Genomic DNA, 19,782 nt, shown 5'->3' with positions numbered 1-19,782 from the left:
GTTATGGGATATGGATAAACTAGTTACATCAGCCAAGAAGGTCTTGCTGCTTAGCGTGTATGTGTATATAAGTGTGTGCATGCAAGTGTGTGTGTATACTATAACAATGTGCTTAAAGAAGCTATGTTATATGTCATAAGCAGATTACAGTGGAGTTCAGGTGGTATAATTAATTCAAAGGATAGATCTGTTTGGGGATTTCGCTAGAGGTATAAATTCTCCATGTTTTCCCTTGAAATGGAGTAGTAGACTCTACTGTTTGTGACTTCTACTTAACAGGGGAAAAGTATTTTCCCATTGTTTTTTGCATGCCATGTCGGAGTATCTCTTTGTAAATCAGCCAGGCCTGTATTCTCTAGTACTTAGTTTTTTTTTCTTCTTAGGAAGATCTTTCTTCCCTTAGGGGATTCTTCATCCTCCTTTGAAGGGTAAAAAAGAATGTTTTTCACCATAATAATAAGTCTAGAAAATGGAACAAAAAACAAAATATCCCTGTATACATCTTGAATAGTTGAGAGATGATTACATCAAAGCTCTGCTAATCATCCTCAGGTTTTAGTGCCAAAAAGGAAGGGCCATGTTTAGTATGGACCAAAGGCTGGGACTAAGAGAAAGTTCGATAGCTCGTTCAGTAGTAAGAAAATTTAGAGTGAATGTATTGAGGGATCTCATAAGCAACTGGAATGGGGAATGGTCCCCTATGGTCCACAGAGGATGTTAAATAAAAAGGTTATTTCTTTCAAGGAAGTTGTGTGCAAAGAAGACAATGCAGGAGCCCTGAGGGAGCTGCTCTTGCTTCCTGTCCTCCCATCTGCACCATGTGGTCCATGTCCCGTGGACATATGGCAGAGCACGTGGCTCAGAGAATCAGGAAAACGGGTCACTCGCTCCTGTATCCACTGATTATCCTTTTGTTCCCCTCCTCTAATGACACAGAAAATTAGAAAACTCTGGAAGTTACACCCTGGAGCGCTATAAAACAAAGAGGTGATTACATTTGAGGTAGGCTAGGACTTGTCAGCCTCCAGCCTCTTGCCTAGGTTTGGGCAGGATACACCATTCCCTGGAGTGCTGGTTCTTTGGCTGCAAGGTGTGAGTTGGAAACTGGGCCAGGTGCTGCACAAGTCATTGCTGACTGGTTGCATGCTGGTATGTGATACAGGGGATCCTCTTGTGAAGTTTATTGCAAGAATTAAACACAAATGTCATTCATTCTTTTATTTATCAGAGAATTTAGGGTTTAACTTTTTATGTATATGCCTTAATTTTTAAAAGCCCAGTCTGAGGCAGTTTAAAGAGGCTTAACATTCAAACAAAATGAAGTTCACCACCTCAAATTTGGTCCTTACTTAAGGTAAATCTCAGATATCATATCGTCAGTTCCTTTGGAAAAGTAGATTGATTATTCTAAATTTTTGAAACAGCTTTCATATTTTCATCTAATGATCTGAACTAGAATTCAAGAGGAGCTCCACTGAAACTATCCAGGTGAAGGAGAAGAGGAACTGAACAAAAATATTGGCTTTATTCTGGGAAGATCACCAGCTAGCAGTGGCAGCACTTGCTTAAGACTGCTTCTCTCTCTCTAAACAACCTCCAAACTTTTAGAGATGGTGTTAAAAAGATTTTGAAATGACTTCTTGTCATCTTTGTATATTATGTTTCTCGAGGATTAACAGATTTTTATGACGTACCTTTTGGAAGAGCTTTTTACTTAAAGCAACTGCGTATGACTCTGTCAGTCATAAGCAATGCTCATGATGTTTTAGGAAAATTTATTACAATTCTTATATGTGTGGATATTAAAAAAGGGCAAACTTATCTCTAATATACTGTAAAAAGCTAATTTTGTCTGAAAAAAACAAATAGAATGCAGTTCTAGCATATGTTAGCATTTGAGAAAATCAAACATTGAATATATAAAGAACCCTTGGAGCAAGATACAAGGCAAATTCATATATTCCTTTGGCAAATTTCAATGACTTCCTAGACTACTGCAATGAGACAGAGTTGAGTATTGCTAGTGTCATTCATGAGTCAGGCCCTGAAACGTCATGAGGTTGGCTTAAAAAAATGTTGAAGTAATTTCTGGCTTACTTTTACTTGTCTTTTGATTATTTTCCGCTTTTTTTTTAGTCTCCGGACTTCACACTTTCAAGCTTTCTCCACCATAGCGAGGCCAATATTATATATATATTTTTTTAGCAGAAGGCAAGATTCCTATAAAACTAAATGACTTCAGAAAAGGGTCTTTAGGAGAAACATCAAATGCTAGGAGATTCATAATAAAGTCTCAGGAGTTGGCAGCATAAAAAGCAGGGGATATTCACAAAGGCTCCCTAGACAGGAGTGAATAGAGAGAGCGAGCCCTCCAGAGGGCCATCAGGATCGTTAACAGCTTCTGTTCTGGATCACCTTGTTCTCCATTGGAGTCACTTTTCCACTGACTATAGAAAGAAGCTTGGTCTTGCGAGGCTGAAGTTAGCTTTTCTGAATAGCTCTTCAAGTACCATGTGAAGAGAGGCTTTTAAAGTGAAGAGCTGCACTACTCATCCCATGCAGCTGTACTGATTTCAAAGCACACGAGGGCTGTAATTCTGCCCCAAGTTAGACGCGGTAGTCCAGCCTACCAGAGAGCTAGCATTTGTGTGTGCATATGTCCGTACTGAGTAGTTGCGGCTGGATACTTGCCTGAATTTGGAGAAGGGGTGATAAACAGGTTTGTGACGGGCCGTTTGATACGCTATGACACTAATAGCTCAAAAAAGCACGCGGTAGGTAGAGAACCGCTGTGCAGAATTAGTCAGTCACCGGTATGCTCACAGCGCCGTACCAGTAGTGAGCTGTGATGTGAGCCAGACTGTTGGTGCGCTCTTCTGTGGGCATCCAAACAAGCCTGTTCTGAGATGACATTTGCTTCACTACAGATATGTCACAGATCATTTTTCACAGCCCTGTTGAAGCAGCTTATTTATTATCATCTGTTCTGGTGTTACATCCTGGACATGGGAGAGCAGCTTACTGTCCCGTGGTGCCAGGGATTCCTTGTTACCGTGCAACCTGACTCCAGCAGAAGGCCGAGTCCGATGGGGCTGGACACTTTTCTCAAGGCCGCCTCTGCTAAAGCAGGGCGCTCCAGTTTGTACTGATGAGACAAATCCAAGGAGTTAAAGTGTTTTGTAAGTGAAGAGGTACCAGATTTGTCACAATTCCACTTACCCCAGCTTTAGAAACCAAATCTGAAATTTTGGCCAGCAGAACAACTTGGCCTTGGATTGGTCCGGCCCTGTCTTTAGCCCACTTAGGATTTGTTGAGGTTGCAGTGATTCATTGCTGTGCTCCACAGATCACAAGTGGCCTGCAAAGCAATGCTGCCTTAAAAGCTCAGTGTTATAAGGCACTGTGGTAGCCCCCGATGCACTCAGAAAATTGACAGTGATCCATGTGCCAAAACATTAGGGAATTACTGTCCTAGAGCATGAAGAGTTTGCAGTGTTACTGTTCACAGGAAACTTAGCTAATCAATTTAAGGCAGGGAGACAAAATCTAGCTGTTAATGTTTTCTAGACTTACGGAACCATTCTTACAGTTTTCTTTCCTTGCCCTATATCAAAATAACTTTCACAGCCCTTGAATGTTGCAAACCCACCTTTTTAGGGAAGTCACTCACCTTATTCTGCATCAGCACTTCTGATTTGATTTGCATTGCCATGCTAGAGTGATATTTCCCAAAATCTGTATCAGTACAATTAATTAAATTAGCAACTAAAAACTGTTATCCAAGATGATTCTCTGTTATCATTAGGAAGGAAGCAGATTGATCTTGTAAAAGTGCACTTTTGTATATGCTGCAGGAAAGGATGCAAATCCGCTGGAGCACACTTACCATTTTCAGCGTATAGGTTTTAAAGTGATACAGCATAAAAGCAGCTTTGTTTCTGACTGGGTTCGTTGTTTGTGCCGCAGCAGAACTGGTAGCCTCCAAACAACAGCATGGCCCCGTTGTGCCGGGGCTGGCTCGCGCAAGCACACGTTACCGCTGCAAGAGTTTACGATTGAAACAGCAGATAAAAGCAATCTTCTTTTCTCTAGTTTGCAGCTAGGAGGTAGGACAGACAGATCTCCACTTGCCTGAGATTACGTGGGGGGGAAACGATCCCTGTTTTCTTTAGGCCCAGAGTTTCAGCCATTTCCCCATCTGCTTCCCCCGCCCCACAGATGCAGTCTGATGGGCGATGGGATGCCCTGCCGTAAGCTTTTTTGCAGTGTGAAGTCACATCTTGTTCTTACATTGGCAATAGCAGAGGTTTTCCTGTCAGAGCAATCAGTGATGGGGCACAAACAAGAGCTCAGCTAGCTAACTAGAATAAATGATCTGGAGCTTCAAGCAGTGAAGTGGTATAAAGTGTTAAAAAATGGGCTGAAGACAACTATCGGAAGAAGTGTTGTCACTTACTGAGAAATTCGCTTTGCCAGTTAGGCTAAGTCCAGATATTAAAGTTGTTTGGAATTCTTTTCAGAAACTGTAGAACGAATGGAAAATTTTTGGAAGATGTTGAGACTGTGGTTGTTTTTGAAAAAAATGGAGCCTGGTTACTAAGCCAGGGCATGAAAAGTGGCTAGAAAGAAAACTAAAACTAATTAATCTGTTCTAATCCAATAGAATACAAAAAATAAGCATAAAATGGTGAGAGAAGATAATGAATCCAGATTTACATTTCTTTTAATATATCTTAGCAGTAATCAGTAATAAATGAAGCTCATTTTGCTTTGTTTATTTTGTGAAGTTTGTTGGATTAGCAATGTCCTAATGTCAAGTGTCAAAATATTGTACCTGAGGCAATGGAGTGCAGGTTTTTCCACAGTATGTTTTAATAGTATTTTTTGTGTCCTACTAGAAAGAAAAAATTATAATATGCCATAAAGTACTCTGAATTCTCACCTGATGTTTCAGACTTTGTAATGTGCCAAACACAAGTGAGGAGTCATGCAAAGATACAATATGTGCTGTTCCCATCATTTTGTGTAAACGTAGACTGTTCCTTGGTAGGTAGAGGACTGTGGTTAGTAGTTTTATGGTGTGTAAATCCAGTTAGATACTTAAGACAATCCCCTACTGTCGCTGAAGTCATCTGATTAATCAGAGTAATTCTGGGTGTATAGCTATATAACCAGGAGCAAAAGTTGGCTTGTAATTTTGCATTAGTAGAGCAGGAATGTGTTTCTATCTTCGTTAGTCTGTTTCCTGATGAAAAAAAGTGTTGTGCATTAGAACAGTCTGTGTTAATTATTAATCTCTCCTTCTACATGATGTGGCCAATCTTTTCTGGACTGCATGGTCCCTGTCAATCAAATCTGACTCTGGCCTGGAATTTATTAGGTGTCTGTGAAGGTCTTGAAAGTAGGTGGTTAGGTAGAAGAGAAAAAGCTCTTAGGATTGCAGGCAGTGTCATGAACTCAGTGCTTATTAAACATCAGAGTAGCTATGCCAGACCTAAACCTTGAGACACAGGTTCTCATGCTTTCTGCTGCTTGCAGAGCTACTTGTTTTCTAAAGAAGAGAAAAAGGACTTACCAATCCAGGCAGATTCTGTTCCTGCTTGGGGTCCTAAATAATTTTGCATTTTTTAAATATCTACATTTTTCTGTCTACGAGAGAGAGAGACAAACTAGGGCTTTTCTTTGCATACACCGGTGCTACAGTTTTGTAAACACCGGAGCTGATCATGACTGCACTATCTATGACAGAGTACAGTCTCACTCTCTGCCTTCCCTGTTTCTTCTTTCCATCACCCATGCTCATGGCCGCACGCTGCTTCCTTTCCGTGAGCTCAGCCCACCTTTCCAACTTGTTTTCTGTGTTGCTGGGCTAGTTTTCTGCCAGGTTAGTGTGTTGAATTGGCACACACAGGTGGAAGGAGAGAGCCCTCTCCCATCCATTTCATAGGGCCAGGCCCCAGGCACTGGTGTGGCATGACACGTGCGTGCTTGCTCAGGCCCTTGGAGTGACCTCGAGCCAGCAAGTACGAACGTATGAGCTCTGTGGCCCTTAAAAAGTACCTCAGAACACTGGCTATAAGATGCTGAGATGCAGTAGCAGTGCTACCTGCTGTGACCCTGCCGCGGTGGTTCTCTTTTGATCGGACAAACCCCAGACATACATGTTTTGTTGTTGGCGTGCTCTTTGTGGATGTGGAGGACTTCTTGGCAAACCAGAGCGTGCTTTGTTTAAATGTTACTTGTGCATTCAGTGCTTTTAACTAGATTTTCACTGTGCAGTAAATTGCAGTACCTTTCTCTTGTATTCAGGGAGCAATATGCTTCTTGTGGCTAATTTTAACATCTCTGTGTTCTCATGCAAAGGAAGCTAAAAGTTTATGCTTTCTTCTCAGAGAACAGAAGTGAGTTCAAATCCTATTAAACTTGAGTCAATGTGGTGATACCTATTGCAAAAGGAGAAGGATTCAGAGGAAACAATCACCTAAAGTCCACACCTAAAGCAAAGAAAAAGATTATCTGTTAAAAGATCCTGACTGACTGAGGAACCATGGTCTAATTTTCAAGCGTCCTAACCTGGGGTTAAATCGGTAAACCCTAGACACCTACAAGCGGGGTCTTGAATTCATAGTTGCTTTGGGATGGCATCTACAGCAGCCATTCAGCCCACCAACTCTCTACATGGGGTACCAAATCTGCGGTCGCGGGCCAGATCTGCAGTTCGTACTCTTCTGCTGTCATGACTGTGTCTGTCCTGGTGACTTGGCCACAGCAAGTCCCCTGCCCTGAGGTACCTGTCCCATGGCCCAGCGGACAAAGCTGGGTTCCCACCTTCTTCCCTTTTCCCACGAGGCGCCCAATGTGGAGCCGTGAGATCAAGTGCGAGGACATTTTCAGTGATCCGCTGGCTTGTCTAGGGCAGATGGGGTGCGGTGACAGTGCCGAGAGCAGCCACCACAGCTGCATTTGGTGCACCTTCTCTTTTAGCTTTCTCTGATGTTCATTCTAAGCAAGTTGTTCTCCTCACAGTCCTGCTTCAAAGCGTGTGTGCACTTCACAGGGCAGGGAAATATGTCACCAAATAGCATCACTGGGAACAGGGAGGAAAATGGAAGTTCTCCTGTCTATCTGTTTGCTTTGGCAGTATTCTAATCAACTCTCATTTTTTCCCATTTCTGTTCTGTAATGGTATTCCCTGTCCTCTTGCTCTCTGTTTTTCTGGTTGGCCCGCCTTTGCTAAATATCCATATTAATTCAATCAACAAATAAACCATTAAAGAGGAATCCTGCAGTTTAAATACAAAACTCTGATTCATACGGGAAGTGGGGTTTGTTTTTGTTTTAATGAAAATAGTCTCAGCAGCTCACAGGCAAAAAACCCCACACGTGGAAAATGTGCGTAATCTGTTTGTGCTTCAGCTTTGAGGAAAATGTTTATGTTGTGCCATGGTTAATACAAATTAAATTATTGTTAAATCCCCAAATGATTTTTTGTTGCTGTTTGAAAGTGGGATTGGCCCATGCCTTTTTTTTATTTGTAGAAACAAGCAGAAAACAGAAAATGATCTTACTGAAATGATTTGTTGTTTTGGTTTGTGACCATGAAAGGGAATGGCATTTTCAAGGCTGTATGTGTGCCTGGTTGTGGGCAGCACACAACATTTCTATGGTTAGGATAGAAGATTATTGCTTGAAAAAAATACTGAGTTGTCTGCAGTCACGCTTTAAATACTCATCACAAGTTTGCTCCCAGCACTGAAGAGTCAGGCTTTTCTGTAATGCATGTATGAAAGTGAGTGGCTAGTACATGCATACAGTAAATTTTACTATTCCAAAAACTGATAAGCATACTTCAGCACATTTCTCACAGTACCTCCTGCTCTCTTTTCCCTAACATTGCTGAAGTTTACATCAAATTTATAAATGAACAGAATGTGAAAGATACACAATTTAGTTTAAGTACAGTCTACCTGTATTTTCTGTGAACACTCGGTCTTCCCCATATTGCTTCCAAAAGTAATAGTCTTGCTTAAAAGAGTTGCAGTTTTCCAGATTTAAAACATTGACAGAGGTTAGAACATTAATGCACCAGTTTTTCCCTTTTTGCTTTGTAGATCCCAGATTCAATTATGCTTTCTGGGAAGCTGAGTACTAAAGTTATATTTTAAATTAAAAACTTCAAGTACAGTTTATTCAAGCTGACTGGTTTCTATTCAGGAGAGATATATACCATTTCTAGGTGCTATTTTTACCTTCATCTGTAACTACTGGATTCACCTGTGGCTTTGGAAACAAAATTTTAACAGCATCAATATAATGACTGAGGAAATGCAGTTAACAAGAGCAGAATAATCTAGGCTCCTCACTTTTTCCTCTCTCTACTGTCCATCTACAATGAGGAAATTATTGGTGATATGTAAAATTATGCCAAGAGAAATCAAAGTGCCAGTTTCATTCCTAGGGCACACAGAAGCCAAGCTTAGGCTCTGGCTGTCCAATAGATAAATCAAAGAAATGATGGAAACAGTAAGAACTACTGCTCTTTATAAAACCTAAAATTTAACCTAAGGTGAAAGTAAACCATACCACTTTCCTTGTTTCTTGTCAGAGACCCTTTTACACCAAAGAGGCAGACTGGATAAATAAGTAAGCTTTGTACTATGACCTGCAGGGTCTTTCGGACCATTGTGGAACATTATTTCCAAATGATGAAAGAATATTTCCCTGTAGACCATTCTCTGTCCTTCATTTTCTAGTTTGCCAATCAAAAGCTCAAAAATCATGGCCCTTTCTTCTCCCTACAAAAATCGTGAGATTTTTAATGCTATAAACTTCACTTGCTTTTTGTTGATTACTTGTAGCTCTATACTTTTGACTGCAGCCATACAAAATCGCAATTTTCTTTTCCGTAATGTCACTGCAATTCTCCCAGGAGTGCAGTAACTTATGATCTTAAGAAAAATTAGAATTAGTCAAAAATTTCAGTTTCACAGGAAACTGACTTCTTAACATTTGGGTTTTATTCTAGTCAGAAAAAAAATACATAAAATTCAAATAGCATTTAGGAAATATGTCATATAGTAATTGAGATTTGTCTTTTATTTCATTATGGAAAAAAGCACTAACTCTCTATGCATGCAGAATTTTATGGGGTAGTAACTTGAGGAAATAATTTAAACTTCATTGCAATGAGGAGAAGTTTAAAATCATCAATGAAGAGATGAGCATACACCAAAGTAAGCAACACCGGAGAAAATTTCAAAGGCTTGGAAGTTTATATTAGCTATTGTATGTGTGAAACTAGGAGACTACAGATCACCTGGGCTAATGAATCCAGTCCTTGCTAGTGTGGCTTCCAAAGAGGACTTCCAGTCCTGAAAAAAATGTGCTTTTGTCTTAAAAAAACCCTCAGCCACTGCAAGATGTACCGTAATATATTACTGTACTTGCAAAGGTGGAAACAAGTTTGATGTTCAAGATTTTATTTTGTCATTTTTTTCCATTCTGGTTTTCTGGAAGTTTCAAGTTTGCCTTTACACATTTACTTAGGGATGCATTAATAATAGCCTTGTATACCTTTTACCCATATAATCATCTCCTCTAACATTTTAAGGAAACTTCAGTATTCTTGTTGGGTGAGAGTCTTTTTTTTTCTTCTTTTCCCTGGACTCAGATAGTCTTTTATTAAATGAGGAAAAAAGTTGTTTTGATTTCTTTTGTTTTCCTCTCTTTTTCTCTCTCTGTCTATACCCTCCCACGGAATTCGGCTTGCAGATCTTGCTTGTCGCTATAATCATACATTGTCAACAGTGACAAGAGGTGTAATTAGCTTCATAACCAGATTATATCATGAATCACAGTCTCTCAGATGTTTAATTCCATTGTCTGTGAGTCCAGACAACTACCCACAATTGCAAAGTGCCTGAGTGTTTGCAGGGCTGTTAATTGTTTCCATAGTCTCAAGTAAGACTAATTTCTAGCAAGCATTAGTCCCGTGTTCAGGTTTTAGATAGCCGTCTTTCTGTAGCAAAGGTTCAGTCACTCTGAAATCATCATATGCGCTTATCAGCCTCAGATTTCAGTAAGGAAGGGTTTTTGCCTTTTTAACTTGGTTTGAGGTAAATTCTTACTATGTGCAAAGTTAAAAGCACTGCCGTGTAGAAGACAAGGGAGCCTGAGAGAACATAACTTGCTGGATTCATCTGAACCCGACTGAGTGGGCTGGACAAAGCTTAATGGATTAAACTGGCTTTTAAAAAGTCACTGGTATTCTTAAATAGCAACTTTGGACTTGTTCATCTGTCCCAGAGATTTACACTGGCGTGGCAGGCCACTGCTGGAGGCCTTCGTTTTTCAGAAGGAGAAGGGTCAAATCTTGGTGCTGGGGAAATGAACAGCAAAAGTCCAACATGTCTCAGAAAGGGGCCATGATTTCACCCAGCATCCAACTTTTTCCCCTGCCAAAGTGGGTGTTAAAATGCAAAGCAATTGCAGAAGAGAGCAAAGGAGAACAGAGAATTTTCCATGCAAACAGGCATTAATCAAACAAGCCATTTTGTAAAGAGAGACACAATAAAGAGGATTTACTCACAGTTAAAGGAATTTTTATGTCCTGGGTTTTTTCAGTTTTGCCAGTTGCTAAGTTGAAAACAAGTCAGGAGGAGGAAGGACACAATCGTAGAAAGAAATGTGTTGGCTACTCCTAGGCTGTGCAGAGAATCAAGCCTCTCAAGTTCTTGAGTTAGTTTTTAAGTATTATGTGTCCAAAGGGGAACATGAGAAAGAAGCACAGAACTGTAATGAAAATATAAGTGGACCCAGATCAATGAGAAGTTTGCTGTGATTCTGACAAGCTTTAGTTTGCCAAAATCCTGCTTGTACTGACTGCAGTAATTTCCCTATCTCCCCACAGTGCAGATGTCTTCAGGAGTAGGAGGGATGCTCCTCCCATTCCAGTTTCCTAGAAATGGATGAAAGCTTCAAGATTTCTACATGCAGCATTATTTTTTTTCTTCCCACCAAGCAGATCTATTTCTCAATTGGAAATTTTCTTTTCTCTTTTTGAGAAAGTCTTTTTACAGCTCCTTGCCACTGGGGGCAATCTAATACAGATATTGAGGTGGCCAGTGCTGCCTGTTCTTTGCAACCACAGTCCTGTGGAGTTCATTATAGTTCAACCATCTAACTCAGAAGAAAGAAATGATACACTAAGGCCAGACAGAAAATGCATCCCCTGTGTTTCACTAGAAAATGAGAAGATATGTATCTCTGAGTAAGAAGGAAAGATGATAGCAACTTTAAGATTTAAATTGATCCAGGTATATGATGCTAAAGATCCTAAATGGTTTCAAATTGCAGAAGATTACCTTGTAATTTGTGTATATTGCTTCTGTAGGCTGCTGAGGAAGCTAATTGCGATACATCCTGTGGTTAAGTTACCATCTTTCTCAATGACTGAAGATCATAATTTTATCTTCAGGTAAGTTTAAGGTTGTCTGTCTGTTATGTGCATTTGTATGCTGTAGAAGTGCTGACAAGCCTCTTGTTACCCTATATAAAATTTGTGTCAGCCAACCAGATTAGAAGATTCACCTCTATGAAACTATAATATAAGAAACAACCTCAGCCCTCAGAGAGCAGCTTTTATTGGGAGTATGACCAGTAAATAGGGGCTGAGACTAGAAACAGGCTCTTAGGCTGCATTCACGGAAATCCTGACCCATCTGACTGTGCTTTTGCAAATAGCAAAGTACACGCTGTCGAAGTGGGTGCTTATCAACTGTACAGCTGTAGTGGAAAGGAGATGCACCGGTGGTGGGGACACCTGATTGTTTTGCTGACTAGCAGCAGTCACTTTGCTGCGCTGTGGCTCCGTGAAGGGAACAGCCTGTGCAGAGTGACTGTGGAGCAAACGGGAGAGCAGAGCCCCTCAGCTTGCCCTCGCCTCAGCAGCAGAAGCACTTGCACCTGAGGGAAAAGTAACACCCACCGGCTCTGTTCCAAAGTTGTGTTTTATTTTTTAACTAGCATGCTAAATATGGGCCAGGTTGGAGAGACTGTCAGGGAAGTTTTTGTTTCGTTACGCAGAAGGGTAAAGGAAACAGCTGAAGGATTTCTTGATTGTCAAATGTTTTTTGGTACGGTCAGTGTGATAAAAGAAGAGCCTCTGAAAGAGCATGCTAATTCTGCATATCTAGCTTCTAGTTGGATGGTTGAGGCCTGATGGTTGAGGGCAACAGGTTCTTCTTATACCATGTTCTTTTTTTCCTTTTGAAACACTCATATAGCTCTTTTCTAGCAAAAACATTTGGATCTTTGGCATGCAAGACTTTTCTTAGCTTATTGAAGTGATAAGTCTGGGGGGTGGGGGGTATCAGAAAAGGAAGATGCATGTAACCTTGAGGGAAGAGCAGGAGTAAATTCATTCCAACTGTGATAAAATGTCATGTAGGTTTTGTTTTGTATTTCGTATTAGCCCAGATGAGACAACAAGACAATTCTTATCATAGGAACAGTGCCTACAGGAAGAGGCATTTGGTAACATAGTGAGTGATGCTTTATAATAAGGAATGAAGCCAGAGGAAAAAGCTAGGATAAAAAGAAGAAAATATCTTATCAGTCTTGTGTGCTGCTATGCATACTGTGGAAGTGAAACCAAACCCCCAGATCTGAGCACAGCCTCCCAAAATTTTTAAGAGCATTCATTCTGGGTTTAGGCCTAATTTCAGATTGGACGAAACTCCAGATTGTGTCCCAAAGTTTGCCATTATACATGCTAATTAAAGGCTAGCTGTCAGGCCTTGTTATTTCTATTCAGCAACAGAAGACAAAGTGAAGCAAACCCTTCTCTTTAAAGTCATTAATGAGATCTGATGTGAACACACTCATGCAAATGTTGCGTGTAAGGACTAGGGCAGGAACGCTGCTGGACAACAAGGTTGCGGTGATCGGGCTGGGTGAGAAGCATTTTCCTGTGGAAGTTGCTGGATGCTTGGGCTGCTTCATGAGGAGGTGTGGGTGGCAGATGGGTGCGGGATAAGGAGACAGGAGAAGGCAAGACGTGCTAATGCTTGGTGCACATATTGGCTGGGCATGGCACCGCCTTTGCACGGTCTGCTGATCGGAGCCACAAACTGCCGTGGGAAAAAAGATGTCAGGTAAAAAACCGCCCACACGTTTCTGGGCCTCTGAATAGGTTTGGGTTTTATTTGGATGTTGATGGTGTCTTATTTGGTTCTCGGTGTCAACAGCAGTCGTCACCTTTTGAACATTGAAATGTAAGGCTGTGTCATATTCTGTTAATATATGTTAAGTAACCTTTAAAATAAGTAATCTTTACAAATAAATAAATACGCTAACATCTGTGTGAAAGGCAACTTCCCACACTGACCAAATCTCCATCTGGCTGCAGGCTGGGAGAGGGAGACTGTCAGGCCCCGCAGATGGGATTCAGTTAGTGTATGCGGGTGACCCCGACAGAGGTATATTAGTTTGGGTAAAACTTTGGAAGCTGCCTCTGAAATCCTAGTGTCAAGGTTAATCTTATAAAATATGAGTATTATCTACAAAAATAGAAGTGTGCTATTTCTCAGCTATATTCTAGCAATGTTCAAATCCTGGACTGGATGAAATATTTGGAGGCAGGTTTCTAACTGGTTGAAAAGGCTGAACCAGCTCGTACATACCAGCTCAGTTTGGCTTGCAAGCTGAGCGATGTTTCCCTACACACGCATGGTTGTGGCTGACCCTGATAAGCGCATGGAAGCACCTGTACTGGTTGAAGCAAAGATCCAAGCACTTACCCAGCGTGAGCGAGAAGGAAATAAAAAAGGCCAGTATTTCTCTGAACCCATTTGTGACTAGCACTTGCAAAGGCTTGAGTGCAGCCTTGCCATACCATGCGCTGGGGTGGTAGGAATTTGCAGCATTTCAGTTTTAGAGCGAAAATGCTTTTGACATGGTCTTCTTGCTTATTAATGTAGTGAAGAGCACGTTATTAGCTGCCTTTTTGGCAGCGATATGCCGTTTAGGTTGTGACATGCCTCAGTAGCGGTTGGAGGGAAGGGAAGCAGTGTGATATGTCTTTGACTTTACACCACATGTTTCCGAATGCTGTAGTTCACTCTCACATTTTATAAAATCAATTTCCATTCTGTCATGGTATTTCACACATTTGTGTTCTGAATAAGTTAGAGAATATTCTACAACTTACTAAAATAACTTTAGTTTTAATTTTTCCTGTTACATGAAGAAACCTATCCATACTTTATCTGCTGCAGATGGAAAAACTACATATGGAGAAGTCAAATCTATTAATTAGTTTATAGGCACATAGTCCCCTAAAGAGTGCCACAGATCCATGTGTTATTCTTAAGAGCTGTCTGAAGTCCTTGCACTGAATAATTTATTTGAATTTAGCCCTGTTTCTGCTGTTAATTATCTAAGATCAAACTTTGTTGTTGTTTTTTTTTTTTTACCATGCTGTCCTTACCTAAATTCAATCAAATGCTGACTGAGTATGTCTCAGCCTACTGAGGTGTTCAAACCATCAACACTCATTGACTGCGCTCTGTTCTTTTTATGGTGTGATAGGATGACTACTAAATTCTGTTGTTTTTAATCCTTCAGTCATTTTTTAAATGCTGGTAGGAAGAAGGAAGGGGGAGGAAAGAAGGAAAATCAGAAGGACACATGGGAACCCTGAGCAGTGTTATTTTTTATTTCATCTTTCTGAGCTGTTTCAAGACCCTAGATAAGAATGTGGTTGCATTGTGCTAGGAAAAGAGGACAAGACAACATCTTCCCAGCATCACGTGGCTCTTCTGTGGTGAAGAGGGTTGGGTCAGCCAGTTAGCCCCTGATGGGACCAGACAGCGCTGGTTTCCATGCTCAGCCAAAGTCCTTCACTTGGCTAAGCAGCTTCAGGCTCTGCTGGGGGGGACTTTCAGCAGGCGAGTTGAGAAGGGCCAGGGCAATAGGTTAGGGAAGAGTTGGGCCATCAAGGGTGAAGTAGAAAAGAGGCTGTAATCTGAGAGTTGTGTTTTTGGTTGTGGATTACTTTATGTGTGTGTTTTTTAGCTGGCCTATTTATAGAACAAAACTAGCAAAACATATGGGCCAGTTATGCCTCTGTACAGCAATGTGTCAGGATAATATAATCTTGCATCCTCACTGAATTGCTATAAATCTTGCTTGATAAATTACAATTATTCACCTTCGTAAAGAAAAAAAAAATCAAGATTAAAAGGCTTTTTTTGATGGATTTGCTGTTGTATGGTGTGCTTGTAGTAGTATTTACAGAGAAACTATCCAGAAAGACTAAATTAAACACTTATTGAAATCTGTGGCTCTTCACTGCTGTACATTTTATTCCCCTAGCATCACTCTGTGATACGTTGCCACTGCTTGTTAGGCAGCGTACATACTGTAATGCACGCTCACTATCCCAGAGTGTCGGGCCAGATACGCTGAGGATCTGTAGGCACTTAAGGATAAGAGGTATTTACTGTCATTCTCTAGGGCAAAGTGAAGTGACCGATGGGATCGTCTAGAGCACTGGTTACAGCTTTATCTATCGGAATACCTTTAAAAATCCGTCCCTTCTGCTAAATGGACAAGAAAAGCAAAGAAGACTGGAGAAAAATGTCCATAACTGTCTTTCCCGGAGGGCCCCAAAGGAGAAAGTGACTTTCCCAGGATTAGACAGCAAATATGAAGCAGCGCTGGGCTTTGAACCTAGATCTCCCAGCATGTTGCCGTATACACAGAACATAGAAATGCTTTTGGAAGATGAATGGGGAAAAGGGTCAAAAATAACATCCAAGCTAATTCACAGCTGTATGTGAGCAAATATTTGCAGACACATCCTTGTGTTCATTCCACTCTCTCAGTTAGTACTATGTGTTGCATTTGGGACTCTGTAATAGCTGGAAGATTTATTTAGCTGCATTCAATTTATTTATTTATTTAGGTAACTCCCTCTGGTACTACTTACATAGTTGTGCGGTTAAGACAGGGAAATGCATTGTGTTTATGCACAACTTCAGTGTAAGCAAATAAGCATTGTGTCAGGCCCCACTTCTTTTGATTAGGTCACGCTTTAATTAAGCTTTCTGTGTGTCTTCATGTCTCTTACTGGATGTTACGGCAAGCAGCAGCCTCCTAATACTTGCAAGATTTGGCACTGGGACTTCTGGGCTACTGCCAGGCCTTGTACACAAAGGCTGCATTGATAGGATTGTGATAAGGACTCAGTGGGAGATGAGGCTTGTGCTTAGACCCAATGGCTTGACCTTGCTCTTGTTGGGTCAACAGCGAGAATCCTATTGATTTCAGAGAGTTGGACACGTTAATATATTTTCATTCTTGAGTGCCGTGTGCAGGCAGATGGGAGGGACTGCTTGTGGCAATACTGAGCGCAGTTTGTTGATATACAGGTGCCTGTTCTTGTGAGAATCAGTCCTCCTTTTGGCACAGCAGCTTTATGTATCCATGTTTTGTGTGTGAACGCAATGTTTGTAAGGCACTAGATTGGCAGTCCTGGAGACAGAAGTCCCCTATGGACTGGGTGTCTGCCTTGGTGGTGCTGGATTTGCAAGTTACGTTGTGATGCAGGCCTGCATATCAGAGGGCAGGACTGAGACATTGGTGAGTATTCACCAAGGCTGTTAATACTGTCAGGTTGTAGCCACACACTAGAATTTGGTATTCTCATCACCTAAATTCCTAAATGCACTTCTAAGACAAATTCCCTTCTAGCACAAGCTGCCCAAACATCTGTAGCGAGACTGAGGAAAACATGGAGAAAAAGACCCGAAGATGAATATTTCAGCAGAAACGTGGGAAGGAATGCAATGTAGCTCACGCAAAGCCTTCTGTAGTGTATGCCATAAATTAGCACAATATAAATTTATACATATTTACACCACATACATAGACTAAAATATATAAATCCTCAATACTCAGCCTTCTGTAGTAGGTGTAAGCAAGCAGTCCATATGCTTAACTGAGTTCTGGGGAGCTCTAGGGAACAAAATGTATCTTTGTGGAACTTATGATATTAAGGAGATTATAAACTAGGGTAATCAGTGCAGTTCTCAAAGTGCGTTGTTTTTTCTGCATGCTGAAAACAAGCAGCAACCTCCTGATTTGCTATCTAAGGCCCTCATTCAACCAGGTGCTAAAATACACATGTAACATTTAAGCACATGAATAGTCCTATTGATGTCAAAGGCCTAAAGATCAATCCGTCGCTCATTGGATTTTCCTGGCATCAGGCTGTATGAGGCTATTCTCCTTTTAAATTTGTGTACTGCCACTACAAAATACAAACTTGTAACATCTCATTAGGTACCAGATGTTTCCTTTTCCACCATTTTACACTGAGTATTGTAAACCAGTAACATTTTAGCCCTCTTTTGTACAGTGTGCAATGAAGAATTGGATCTCTAACATTTGTTCTGTCTCTATATTTTTAAATAAGGGAGAGACTTTTTTGGTATATGCATTTGAGGCATGGAACTTGGATTCCAAATGCCAGGATTCTCTTCCCCACTATTTCCCACTTTTCCAGGGGTAAAGGGGAATTGCATGATTACTGAGAAGTCTTTGCAGTGATTTTCACAGTTGAAATGGCAAAAAAGTCCACTTCACAGAGGTACTAAGAGAAGGAAAACAATGGATAAGAGGAGAAGAAAATGGAGGAAATGTTTGTTAAGTTTTATGCCAAACTGTCCTGCTACGTGTTCTCTGGAGCAGGGACAGGGAGGTTATTTGCACCATCTGATATTGGCCACCTATCATAGATGCCTGTATTACAAGTCTAGATAGTGCCTGGAGAGGGAAAGAAGCCCGTCCAAAGTGCTGTAGGATTTGCCTATGCCGTTGTCTCAGCACACCCTCTGCCTCACACCAGGGTGCTAGTCCCTCAGTCATTAACAGTGGTCATATTTTAACTCATACCTGGGTGGCCCTCTGAGGGCAGACTAAGCAGATGTCCTGACAGAGAGCCTCTGGCCTGGGCAAGAAGAGAATGTCCATGGGGGTCCCACCATGTGTGCAGTCATGCACCCACAGGGCAGACATCATATCTGACTCTCTCCCTGTCCTCCAGAAGTATCTCAGCAGGCCTCACACCTTTACGTGAGACCCCATGTCCACAAGCCACGCCACTGAGGCGCCACACTACAAAGAGATGCTCACTGGATAAGGCACAGAGGGGTGCAGCTGGGGCTCAGCAGAGACCAAAGTCTTAGTGTATCTATGCCAGGACTGTGCCCTGCTCAGCCCTGCTTTACTCCTGGGAGAAATTCCTAGTAGAAATAAGATCAGATACCAGCAAAGCTAGAAGAGGCTGGATTCATGCCAACTACTGTATGGTGCCAGTTCAAATTTTTAAAAATATCAAAAGCTTTCTACATTGAGGCAAGAGACAGAACTCAACCCTCTGGGCCATCTCAAAAGGCATGGCAGAGTTTCCTGCAGCTGCATGACTCCTTTGGCAGGGTGGCAGGCATTGATGTTCTCATCACCTGTGGCTCTCTGCAGTCAGAGATGGTGACCCAAGAGCCAGGTCTCCTTCTCAGTCTCTTCACTCACAGAGGCAGCCAAGGAGACCCATTGGAGGGGTCCACTTCATGAGTCAGAGCATCCTGCCCTGCTTTTCCTTCCAGGCCTTGGAAAAGCCACCGAGTGGCTAGCAAAGGGTGCTTTTCCAGCACATCCCAGGAGCACAGCTGTAGTGGGTATTTCAAGGTGTGTTCTCATCCTCGTGGAAGGTAGGGGAGCAGGAGAGAAGACAAGGCAAACAGACTTAGTTGACTGATGTGAATGATATGGTGAGGAGCTCCGGGCAGCTGAAAGTCAAGCAAAAGTTAAACACGGGCCCTGAGGGAGGGAGGAAATTGTGGAAGCTACCCGTTTCCCCCAGTGCAGACCATGAACCGCAGCCTGTATGCAGGAGAGAGTCCTGAGCCTTGTTTGTTGCAAAGCACTAGGAGCCAGTGTCACTTCACATTGCAACAAACCGTCTGGGTTGCTGATGGCCCATCACAGCCACATGTGATTGCAACACTGAGTACTGCACCTCGATCTCTCAGCATGTTTTTTTTTTTCCCCTTTCCTACTTGCCTAAGCACATACTTAGCCCCATCCCACATGAACCTGATTGGATGAACTGTTATGGCTGCACTGTCCACACAAGCTGAGATGACAGAACGTGGTCTCCCAGGTTGCAGGGCGTGTGCCTTGTTGGAAGGAGGCTGGTGATGCAGCAGAGGTGAAAAACCCACTGCCTCAGCTCCAGCGCTCCTTTTGCACAGACCTCTCTGCTCTTCCTTGCTCATAACCATTAGCTCAATAAAGCACACGACATTTCAACAGGGCTGCGAGAAATAAGACTTCCTTTCTTCCTTTGTCAGTGTTGAGAGAAGGCGTAAACCGTTTGCTCTTTCATGAAATATATGGGCACAGAACCTTTAACTGGTCATTTTAGTTTTCCTGACTCTTTTTGTGGGCAGAAGTGCTTTGCTTTAACTGGAAGGGAATCAACTGGGGGTCTCAGAAGGTAGTTCTATCTGATCTTCTGTTTACTTTAGTTTATCATATCTACAAATTTATATTAGGTCAGCCTCATGCTATCTGAACAGTCCTAGTTTGGTGTCATCAGCCTTTGACCTCCTGTGGAACTACTAGCAAAGATTAATGGTCACAGACTTGGAAATTCTTGTGAGGCAGAGATTTTGTCCTTGACAATTGGACTAACAAGTTTGTTTTAATGTCAGCACT

At 41.7% G+C, this 19,782-nt stretch overlaps 2 protein-coding genes across 5 annotated transcripts in view; one reads left to right on the top strand and one right to left on the bottom strand.

Moving 5' to 3' along the window:
• The window catches only part of ATXN1 (ataxin 1), a 350,922-nt gene that overhangs the window by 19,280 nt on the left and 311,860 nt on the right, over positions 1 to 19,782 (top strand). Inside the window, exons 2-3 of one of the 4 annotated variants that reach the window (XM_064507005.1) lie at positions 10,910 to 11,315; positions 11,393 to 11,476. The exons of 2 other annotated variants lie outside the window; for them this stretch is intronic. The gene's annotated coding sequence lies outside the window, so the exon portion shown is untranslated. The remainder of the gene's footprint in view (positions 1 to 10,909; positions 11,316 to 11,392; positions 11,477 to 19,782) is intronic. One more of the 4 variants, XM_064507007.1, reaches the window with a different exon arrangement.
• The window catches only part of STMND1 (stathmin domain containing 1), a 72,371-nt gene that overhangs the window by 48,909 nt on the left and 3,680 nt on the right, over positions 1 to 19,782 (bottom strand).

The sequence above is a fragment of the Dromaius novaehollandiae genome, chromosome 2 (assembly GCF_036370855.1).
Source record: "Dromaius novaehollandiae isolate bDroNov1 chromosome 2, bDroNov1.hap1, whole genome shotgun sequence".
In the NCBI taxonomy this organism is placed as follows: Eukaryota; Metazoa; Chordata; class Aves; order Casuariiformes; family Dromaiidae; genus Dromaius; species Dromaius novaehollandiae.
Note: the sequence above shows the minus strand (reverse complement) of the source record. Positions and strands in the feature narration are given on the sequence as shown.